Source organism: Quercus robur, chromosome 3, assembly GCF_932294415.1.
Source record: "Quercus robur chromosome 3, dhQueRobu3.1, whole genome shotgun sequence".
Lineage (NCBI taxonomy): Eukaryota > Viridiplantae > Streptophyta > Magnoliopsida > Fagales > Fagaceae > Quercus > Quercus robur.
In genome coordinates, this window is record NC_065536.1 from 57,129,722 (window position 1) to 57,141,913 (window position 12,192).

At 36.9% G+C, this 12,192-nt stretch overlaps 1 protein-coding gene across 20 annotated transcripts in view; it reads left to right on the forward strand.

The window, feature by feature from the left end:
• Nucleotides 1-12,192, forward strand: part of LOC126718519 (uncharacterized) — a 225,007-nt gene that overhangs the window by 22,803 nt on the left and 190,012 nt on the right. The window lies entirely within an intron of this gene.

Genomic DNA, 12,192 nt, shown 5'->3' on the forward strand with positions numbered 1-12,192 from the left:
TGGACAGAACCAAGACCTTGTATGGTCCTCGGACTCAAACCTATGGGGAAACCAACTACTTGAAGAAAATATACAAGTTTTGGACAGAACCAAGGCCTTGTGTGGTCCTCGGACTCAAGCTTATGGGGAAACCAACTACTTGAAGAAAATATACAAGTTTTGGACAGAACCAAGACCTTGTATGATCCTCGGACTTAAGCCTATGGGAAAATCAACTACTTAAAAGAAAAAACTACAAGTTTTGGATAGAATCAAGGCCTTGTATGGTCCTCGGACTCAAACCTATAGAGAAACCAACTACTTGAAGAAAATATACAAATTTTGGACAGAACCAAGGCCTTGTATGGTCCTCGGACTCAAGCCTATGGGGAAACCAACTACTTGAAGAAAATATACAAGTTTTGGACAGAACCAAGGCCTTGTATGGTCCTCGGACTCAAGCCTATGGGGAAACTAACTACTTAAAAGAAAAAATTACAAGTTTTGAGGACAGAATCAAGGCCTTGTATGGTCTTCGGACTCAAGCCTCTGGGGAAACCAACTACTTAGAAGAAAAACTATAAGTTTTGGATAGAATCAAGGCCTTGTATGGTCCTCGGACTCAAGTCTCTGGGGAAACCAACTACTTAGAAGAAAAACTATAAGTTTTGGACAGAACCAAGGCCTTGTATGATCCTTGGACTCAAGCCTATGGGGAAACCAACTACTTAAAAGAAAAAACTACAAGTTTTGGACAGAACCAAGGCCTTGTATGGTCCTCGGACTCAAGCCTCTGGGGAAACCAACTATTTAGAAGAAAAACTACAAGTTTTGGACAGAACTAAGGCCTTGTATGGTCCTCGGACTCAAGCCTCTGGGGAAACCAACTACTTAGAAGAAAAACTACAAGTTTTGGACAAAACCAAGGCCTTGTATGGTCCTCGGACTCAAGCCTCTGGGGAAACCAACTACCTAGAAGAGACAATACGGGGTTTGGACACAACATGGACGTTATATGGCCCTTAGAATCTACCTCGAGGAAGAGTTCCCCATTGATAGTTGGGCTAATCCCTAAACTACATGGATTCCCCAGTCTACCCTCGGATCCTTAATACCAAGGGGATTGGTGCAATATATGGCCATATGTTGTCAAAAACACAGTCAAAGTCCCTCACTGCTCGGTTACCCTCTCGGATGAATTATTTAGAGTTTATCGTTCTCGGACGGTCGCCTCGCATGCATTACGAAGTGCTCAGTCGTTATCTCGGTTAGTTTCAGGAGTTTAATCTATTGGGAATTATCATTATTATACTTGATAATGTCAATAAGTTCAAACTAGTAGGATTTTGTTTCAAGGTTTATCCTGCTCTAAGCATCATTAAAGGAAAATACACATGTAATATTCATACATAAAGTGTAAGCAAATCCATTTCTTATTAAGACAAAGAAACAGTACAGCGTACAATGAAAGAGCTTAAATAAGCTCATACTGAAACTAATTACACAAGCGAAAAGAAAAGATACAAGGGAATGAAGAAAAAGCCGAAGAAGAGGTGCAGAGAAGAGACGTGCTGCCGCTCCAAAATTTTGTCTAAGGAAGCCATTCCTCAATACTTTTACATGCCTATAACTCAGGCAGCAAAAGAGCCCAACTTGGGGTTTGCACCGTTGAAGAAAAGGTGCAAAGAGCCCAATTTCGGGCTAGCGCCGCTGAAGAAAAGGTGCAGGGAGCCTAACTTGAGGCCAGCACCGTTGAAGAAAAGGTGCAGGGAGCCGGAAGTTGATGAGCCTCCACGTAACCACGCCTGGGATAGAGCAGACGACGCTGATGGCGAAAAACCTTACTTCTGACGCACCAAGAATCTGGTGCGACCAGTACCTGCTTCAAATTTTGACTGAAAGAGGGAGAAATACCATTTCCCCCTTGTCAAGACGGAAGATTATCTTGAATCTGTGCCTCCCCTGTCCAAACCACGCCACCTTGAGTCTCGGAAGGACCTGGCGCCTCTGTGGCGGATGTAGTTCCTTTACCCCTGTCCGTGTCTCAAACATATTGCACAAAGGGTGGATAGCACTGAATATGAAGACGGTGATTATAGTTGAAGGAGTATGATTTTGAAGAGAACCGAAGGGTTTGTATGTAAGGAGAATAACCTCATATCCTACTTATATAAAAGGTAAGGTGGTGGCATTCAATTCGTGCAGCTTTCCAAGGAATGCTACGGACAAGGCAGAGTTGGTATCTGAAGATCCTCGTGAAGGCACGCCTTGAGTATTAAAGCGTCAAAAGACTCCACGTGAGTGGGTAAATGAATGCCTCTTAATTTGGCACGTCTCCCATGTAAATGGAAAACCACAAATATTAATAGATTACAGAATCTGAGCAAGCTATGATGTAGGCCCAACATTACCAAAACCCTCCTCCCCAACTAAAAAGTCGGGCAGCAGGATTTTGAGGGGCTGTTGTGGGGCCAGAGAATTCGCAGCCCAGGCCCACTCTACATTAGGGCCCAAGGCCCAAGCCGAGGAGAGCCATTGCCGAGGACGCATAATGAAATCCCAAAAGGAGCATAAGGATATTGCCGAGGACGATCTCATGCTCAGCACCTCACGAAATGCCTGAAGAAAGGGGCAAACTCAGTGTAGGGGCAGGGCAAGGGAAAAAGCTGCCAATATCATAATACAAAACCTTGTATCTAACAAGCCCATACTCTAAACCATGCCCTTTAACTTTCCTAACGACCCCTAACCACTCTAGGTATGGGTTGACAGGACAGGTCTGCACCCCAGAAAGTAAAACTTACACGTGGACCCTAAAGGGGGAAACGAACACTAGTATAAAAGGGTAAACCCCCAGGAAGAAAGGAGGGGATCCCGGTGAAAGGGAGAAAAGGAAGGATACAAGGCTCCTCGGACGTCGTCCGAGGACTTAAGTCCTACAACCCGTACTAATGAAGGGCTTAGCTAGTTAAGCCAAGCCCGCCCATATAAAAGCTTCCATAGAAACCACGATTAAACTGCTCACCTGTGCCCAAGGTCATGCCTTTCAAGCTCACTCTCTACAAATCATATTGTTGGGGCCCTTTGCATGCGAGCCCAACGTCATTCATGGGTCGTTACAAATCGTGTCCCTACAATTGGGATATTGTTATTAATAAACCTGATTATGGAAAGGTTTCTGAAAGTTGCGCTTGAACTCTTGAAGCAATTTTTGATCGCGATAATAAAGTTGGAATCAAGTTTTATCAAATTTCTGTTAAATCAGGCTACCATTTGACACAACAAATTTCCAGAGTTAGTGACAGGACGGAATGATCTACTGGGGTATTTGGGAGCCGCGTCTGGTCAAAGATTTGGAGGCTCCATTTACCAAAAAAAAAAAAAAAAAAATCGAAGTCTTTATGTGGTGGGCATGTAAGAATATTTTGCCAACCCATGTGAATTCAATAAAGCAAAGAGTAATTTCAGAGGACACCTGTGAAGCATGTAAACAATTCCTTAGAAAAGTCTTCATCTTCTTTGGGAATGCGGTGTTGCATGGGATGTATGGGCTGGCTGCTCTGTTCAGCTACAGAAATGTGTTCAAGGTCAGGAGGATATGATTCACCTTATGGGTGAGATGTTGGATCGACTAGCAGTGGATGAATTTGAGCTTTTTCCGATGCAAGCATGGTTATTTGGCGTCAAAGAAGTGGTGGTTCATGGTGGGCAGCTCCAAGAGCTCAGTGCTTTGAATCACTGTGCTAGGGACGTCTTAGAGGAGTATCGACAGACCCAAATGCAAATGTTGATTCCAAATCCTACAGCATCTGTTGAGGTACGGTGTCCACCTCCATCCTCTTGGTTCAAGCTCAATTTTGATGCTGCATTGTTTGCCGATCTTGATGAGATTGGGATGAGAGCAATAGTTCGGAATGAAAAAGGGAAGGTGATGGCAGTTATATCCACTAGAGGCCCTTCTGTAGTTGATAGTGAGGAAGCGGAAATCACGGCTTGAGAGAAAGCTTTGGAATTTGCAATTGATGCAGGTTTCACAGAGCTGTCCATTGGGTCACATTCTGCACTATATACAATGCTTGTTTTAGGGACTTGGATGGTACACGGTTGCCTTTGTTAGGCCTAGTGCAAACTCAGTGGCCAATTCAGTGGACTTGGATGAATTGATTTGGTTAGAGGATTCTCCTCCACCAGCCATGGAAGTTTTAGTAATTTGATTGTACTCATATTCAGCAATAAATGACAAATGAGTTTGGCTTCAAAAAAAGAGACTTGGATAAAATCAATATGCAAGTGCAAGACTTCACCAATCAAAAGTACTAGAAAACACATTAGATGTTGTAGAGAGAATTCTATGAGGTAGATAAAGGTTTCTATCGAAATTAATCAAGATTCTTATCTCCACAATAATATCTTGGTATTATCTATTGAACATTATCAAGATAATATATAGCCATATTATCTTGAAATTGGAAAAAGAGGGGAATTGATTTGTTTTGCTGGGAGGTCCTGCACATGTTGATGGTTGATTGCGTTGTGTGTTGATGAAATACATTCTCAATCCATATTTGTCCCAAAACAAAAATTGATTTAATGCATATATGACAGTTGTATAATATAAAAAAAAATAAAAATTGATTGAAGCTTTAGCATTGAGGTTGTGTTTGGCATTGGCTTAAAAAAGCCAACTTTTTACAATTTAGCTTATTTTTGGTACTATTCATAGTTTCGATTGCACTTTTTGGTATTATTTATGGATTCCACTGTACTATTTTAACTACCTTTTAGTTTTATCTACAGTACTTTCAGCAAAAAAAATTTTAGTTTCAGCTAATTAAACTGTTCTTAAATGGACTCTCACATTTATATCTTTTAATGCATATATGATAGTAAATGGACTTATTTGTGTCCATGTTAGGGCATACAATTTTATCTACAGGTGAAAATAATTCCTTAAAAGGATTAGACTCATATTCACCACCTCTATCGGTTCTAAGTCTTTTAATCCTTTTATTCTTTTGGTCCTCAACTTCACTTTTATACTTTATAAACATCTTTAAAGCTTCATCCTTGGTTCTTAGTAGGTAAAGTTTAGTGAATCTAGAGTGGTCATCAACAAAGATCACATAAAATCTTTTACCACCTCTAGTCATGGTGTGTTTTAAATCACCTAAGTCACTATGTACCAATCTAAGAAGCTCGGTTTCTCTTGTTATGGACTTACAAGGTTTCTGGGTGATTTTAGTTTTGGCACAAATTTCACACTTATCCATATTAGCTTCACTTAGTGAATTAATAATTCCACATTCTTTCATTTTCTTTATATAGCCAAGATTAACATGTCCAAGTTTACCATGCCAAACATTAATGGAATCAACTAAGCACAAGAAGATGAACCATTTTCATTAATAACTTGATCAACATTAAGTACAAAAAGACCTTCATCATCATAGCCCTTACCAACAAAAACTTCATTCTTAGTTAAAGTAACCATGCCACTATCAAATAAAACTTTAATACCGGCCTTACCAAGCAAATGTTCCGAAATGAGATTGTGTTGAAAGTGAGGTACATGAAGGACATTATTAAGTGAAAAAGTTTTACTGGAAGTTAGCTTCAAGAGTACCTTCCCTTTACCACTCACCGGCACGGACCTATTGTCCCAACATAGACACATTCAGTGCCTTCTGCCATAGGAGTGTAGGAACTAAACTCCTCTTTGAATGCACCAATATGTCTTGTGCAAGCCGAGTCAACTACCCAACCCTTCACTTTTGTCACCAAGTGTGCCTCGCACACCGCCACTGCAATGATTTCTTCAGTTTGCACCACATTTGCCTTATTTGATATAGAGCCTTTATTGTTATTCTTATTGTTGTTGAAGTTGCCTCTTGCCCTACATGTTACCGTATAATGACCTACTTTGCCACAAATAAAACAATTAACATTTTTTCTTTTGGATTTGAGGATTTGGGCCATCTTTGTTATGAAATTTTCCTTTTCCCTTGGAATCATGTTTCTTGTTATGTTGTGGAGGTCTAGAGGGTCCTCTCTCTACAACATTAGTCTTGGAAGTAAATTCCTTAGGGCAAGGGGCAACATAGACACATTCAGTGCCTTCTGCCATAGGAGTGTAGGAACTAAACTCCTCTTTGAATGCACCAATATGTCTTGTGCAAACCGAGTCAACTACCCAACCCTTCACTTTTGTCACCAAGTGTGCCTCGCACACCACCACTGCAATGATTTCTTCAGTTTGCACCACATTTGCCTTATTTGATGTAGAGCCTTTGTTGTTGTTCTTATTGTTGTTGAAGTTGCCTCTTGCCCTACATGTTGCCGTATAATGACCTACTTTGTCACAAATAAAACAATTAACATTTTTTCTTTTGGATTTGAGGATTTGGGCCATTTTTGTTATGAAATTTTCCTTTTCCCTTGAAATCATGTTTCTTGTTATGTTGTGGAGGTCTAGAGGGTCCTCCCTCTACAACATTAGTCTTGGAAGTAAATTCCTTAGCTCTAGAAACTTTTTCCAACATTCTATTTGTTTCTTCAATTTAAATATCAACGATAGTTTGTTGAAGATTCAAATAGGTTCTATGGTGGCTATACAGGTGTTTGTACTCTTTCCAAGAGTCCGGCAACTTAAACACAAGGCCATGAGCCACAAACCTTTTAGGTAAAACATCACCCTCTTTAGCTAGGTTGATACTAATTTTTGAAAATCTTCAATTTGGCTAGAAACACTTTTTTCCTCAACCATTTGAAAAAATATAAATTTAGCTGTAGCAAACTTTTTAGCACCCTCATCCTCAAACCCATAACGACCATTAAGTTCATCCCATAAATCTTTAGCACAAGTAAAATGACAATAATTATCAAACAACTTGTTAGATAAACTATACTTAATAGTATGAATACATAATTTATTTGTTTTTTCACACTTTTCTATATTTTTAGGATCATCTTCGGGTTTAGGCTCATAAAGAACCCAGTCAATTTTAGTAAATTCCAAGATGGGCAAAACGCTTTCTTTCCAACGTTTAAAATTATTTCCATCAAAAGCCTCAAGTTTTGTAATTTCCGAAATGACCTTAAGAGAATCAACAACTTGTTTGTTCTTTTTTAAAACACACTAATCAACCTTTAAGATTATTGGAAAATATGGCTAAATAAATAAGTTTTGATTCAACAATACAAACCCTAAAAAATTAGCAATGACAAAAAATAAATAGATAGAGTTAGAAGGATCTCACAAACTATAGAATCATGCAAAATGCATTGTCCTTAAAAGTTGATTTGTGCCATCCGGAGTAGAACTCGGTGCGAATGACTCTCTTGGCCGAACAATCCCCCAGGATTAGATTATAGTGATTTTTTCAAGTTGATCACACACTTAAGCAAGAAGAACTAAGAACAACCTTAATAGCATTTCCTTAAAACTAAAAATGAAAAGCTGAAATTTTGTGGAGATGAGCAGAAAATTTAGAGCTGAACTGAGGGAGAGTGGCAGCAGAAAGAGGCTAAAAAAAAAAACTAAAGAGAAAGAAGTGAGAACAAGGGTTTTATATGCCAACTAAGGGCTCATTTGGGAGGAGGGAATGGAATAGAATGAAAAGGAATGAAAAAAATAATTTTAGAATATTCTTCTCTTCCCTTGTTTGGGAGTTTTATTAGAGGGAATGAAAAGTTCATTCTCTCGTTTGGGAGTTTAAGTGGAAGAAAATGGAATGGGTAGGAGGGAATACTCATTCCTCTCTATTCCCTCAAAACCTCAAATTTTCATTCTCCTCAAAATTGGGAGGAATGGAAGGGAATGAAATTAGATTTAATGATTTTTTTTACTGAAACTCCCAAAATACCCCTATATATTCAACCTTTTATTTTAAAATAGAGGTCTAATAGTAATATTGTTATAAAATGATTCTATTTCATTCCCTCTATGTTACTCCCAAACAAGATTACTTACATTCCATTCATTTTCATTCCTTTCTATTCCTTTATTTAAAACATCCAATCAAGATTTACTTAATTCTATTCCATTTCATTCTTTTCCATTCATTTCCCTTACTTAAATACATTCTATTCCATTTCATTCATTTCCATTCCCTTATGATCATTTCATTCTATTCTATTCCATTTCCTTATGAACTCCCAAACAAAGCCTAAAGGAAGACTAGTGGGCTAACTAATGGACTAGACCTCTAATGGTAATTGTGCAGATTTGATGCCCAACAGGTTGTTCATTAAATGCCCAACGAGTTGCTTTGATACTCACCAACGGACAAATCAAATCAAATCAAATTTGGGCCAAAAGAATAAGGGAAAAGAATGAGGCCTAGGAAAGATATAACAAACCCAAGTCCAAGCCAACACCTAACCCATTGTATTCCAACTTACCACTTAAGATATGCAAATGCTTATAAACTTATAGCAAGGTTTATACCTAATCAATGTGGGACACAAAGCAAATGTTAAGTGTTTGAAATACACATGCTACAACATCCTCTCTTCTCATTTGCCCAAAACTTCACACATCATAAAATGATGATAAAATTTTCTATCCACAATACTGGGTTGATTGTAAAATATGAGCCAGAATGAATTTTACTTTCTTCACTTTTTCATTTTTCTCCTCTCCTAATCAAATAAAGAAAAGCTAATATAGTAACATTTGATATTTGGATTCCGATCCTCTAGATTTTCTAGGTACTCTACTGATAGATTTCCTTAAATCCTAACCACTATTTTATAATTTAAGGGTCTAGATTTTGTCATGTCAGCATTTTACTAACAATACTCTTAAAATAATAAAATAATGTTGCAAATAAAACAATTAAGATTATTGTTAGTGTCATTCTCAAAAAAGATTATTGTTAGTGGAATACTGACATGGCAAAATCTAGACCATTAAATCATTAAAGAATGGTTAAGATTTAAGAAAATCTATTTGGTAGAGTAGCCTAAGAAATCTAGAGGATCTAAACCATTGATATTTCCCTTCCCTTCCCTCCTCTTTCCACCATCAGTGTCATGGAAAAAGAAGGAAAAAAAGGGGAAATCTATAGGAAAAAGAGACTTCACTTTCAAAAACTAGTGCTAGACTAAAGAGCTATACTTTTCCACAAAGTCAAAAACGTGCTAGACTTCTTTTTGAACTTTGTAGGATTGCATGGAAGAGGGATATCTACTTTTATTAGTTATTACCATTCCTTTATGGGTCTATGTTGGGCCTTTGGTTTTTTAATTAAAAATAACATTATCACAATTGTCTGTATGCAGGAGGTTTTTTTTTTTTCTCTCCAATTTATTCATTTTTTAAAACTTATTTATAATGTTATGAGTGGGTAGAAAAGTAATTTGAGTTATGAATTTAAATTAAAACCAATAACAATTTTTGTGAAAATATTGTGGACACAGCATTCCTCTAATTAATAAATATGTAAATGCTCATTGTGTTCAAAATTTCAAATAAGGTTGTTGTTGTTGTTTTTTTTTTTTTTTTTTAAGCGAAACTACATTATTAGTCTCTAAAGTTTACTTACTGAGCACTATTGGTCCCTGAAGTTTGAAATGGGCAATATTTGTCCCTAACGTTTTAAAAAAAAGCTTTGTTGGTCCCTTCATTAACTTCCGCTAGTTTCTTTGCCTATGTATCTGTTGAAAAAAATAAGGTGGCATTTTTTTAAATGACATGACACATTATTTTGTATTAAAAACTTATACATCAGTAAACTTTTACTTGAACCCGTTTTAACTTTTAAGTGATGGGCTAACCTAACATATCCAAATAAAAAACACACCAAACCTGATATTGGAGAGGTAGAACACAATCTGTTAAGGTATGGTGTCCACCTCCATCCTCTTGGTTCAAGCTCAATTTTGATGCTGCATTGTTTGTCGATTTTGATGAGACTGGGATGAAAGCAATAGTTTGAAATGAAAAAGGGGGAGGTGATGGCATTGGATTGGGATCCGATGCAATTGCATTGTGCAATTTACCCAAGTCCCTCACAACTTTTTTTTTTATAACTTTTTTACCTTTACTTTTTTACTTTTCCTCATTTTTTATATTTAATGGTTGAGATTTAAAGTTGCAACTTTAAATCTCAACCATCCATATCAATTGCATCAGGTTCAATACTCTAGGTATTGCACTTGATCTCAATCCGATGACATTTATATCAGCGAGAGGCCTTTCTATAGTTGATAGCGAGGAAGTGGAAATTATGGCTTGTAGGAAAAGCTTTGGAATTTGCAATTGATGCAAGTTTCACAGAGTTGTTCATTGGGTCACATTCTGCACAATATACAATGCTTGCTTCAGGGACTTGGATGGTACACAGTAGTGCAAATTTTGTGGCCCATTCATTGGCCAAGTACGCTAGATATGTAGATGATGAACTGATTTGGTTAGAGGATTCTCCTCCACCAGCGATGGAAGCTTTGTAATTTGATTGTACTCATACTCAGCAATAAATGACAAATGAGATTGGCTTCCAAAAAAAAAAAAAAAAAGACTTGGATAAAATCGATATGCAAGTGCAAGACTTCACCATTCAAAAGTACTAGAAAACACATAAGCTGTTATAGAGAGAATTCTGTGAGGTAGATAAAGGTTTCTATCGAAATTAATCAATATTTGTATTTCCACAATAATATCTTGGTACTATTTATTGAACATGATCAAGATAATATGGCCATATTATCTTGAAATTGGAAAAAGAGAAGAAGGGGAAATTGAATTTGTTTTTGCTGTGAGGTCCTGCAAATGGTGATGGTTGATTGCGTTGTGTGTTGATGAAATACATTCTCAATTGATATTTGTCCCAAAACAAAAATTCATTGAAGCTTTAACATTGAATCTCATGTGTTGCACGTTTTTATCTTATAATGCATATATGACAGTAAAGGGACTTATTTGTGTCCATGTTAGGGCATACAATTTATCTACAGGTGAAAAGGATTAAAGGCTAATTTTTTTTTTCTCTTTAGATGACACATTGGTATAAAATAAAGCTATATGCTCTAAATCTTTAATGGACTTTTCAGTTCACACATCCCCTTTTCCCTTTTTAAGTGACTTTTTGTATAAAAAAAAATTATTGTGTGGTAGGTGGAATTGATTTTGTGGAATCTCCATAAAAAAGAGGGGTATTTTGTAGGAAAAAGAAAAACTTTACTTGGTATCCAAGAGCAAGTGGTGATAGACTAACTTTTGAAGAATTGTAAAAAATGCAAGCCCACTATTTGTGTTGATTTGCTAGCTAACTCCAGTTACTCTAACCATGTTGTCTCTTCCTTGTAGATGATTGCAGGATATTGGTTTCCTTGCTTCCCTAGGTTCGAATCAACCACTATTTTGTGAAGCCAACAAATGTGCTAACAAATTAGCAAGGACAAGCACTATCCAAACTAGTGATTTTGTGATGTATGATAGTTTGATATTTAAATGGTCTATATGTCAATAAAACTTGTCCTGAAACTCGATTAGCTCTTTAGTTTTAATAAATTTCCATCTTCTACCAAAAAATAAATAAATATAAACAGTGAAGTTTCAAGTTTGGGCAAAAGAGAAAAATTGAAACGGAATTTTAGTTATTCCATTATTGAATCATGTGTTCTATCTTCTACTTTTACAATTCCCTCCTATTTTTACTCTCAATTCAGCAATCCCATTATCAAATTATTTGTCAATTTGACACCCTCATTATTGAATAACTCCTCTCTCCTCATTTGCCCAAAACTTCACACATCATAAAATGATGATAAACTTTCCCATCCACAATATTGGGCAGATTGTAAAAAATAGGCCTGATTGGATTCTACTTTCTTTACTTTTTCCTTTTTCTTCTCTCTTAACCAAATAAAGGAAAGCTAATATAGTAATATTTCCCTTCCCTTCTCTCTTCTTTCCACCATCAGTGTCAAGGAAAAAGAAGGAACCTTCTCTCCTTTCCACCATCAATGTCAAGAAAAAAGAAAAACTTCCCCTAAAGTTGTTTTTGCTGAATTCCATACTTGCGGGTCCTGTGAATAGTGCATGGGACCCACAAAAAAAGGCCAAACACAGAGGAAATTCAGTTTTAAGTGCAATCCAAACATACACTAAAGATGATACTTTTCCAGAAAGTCAAACACGTGTGCTAGACTTCTCTTTGAACTTTGTTTATGGGTTTATGTTGGGCCTTTGGTTTTTTAATTTAAAACAAC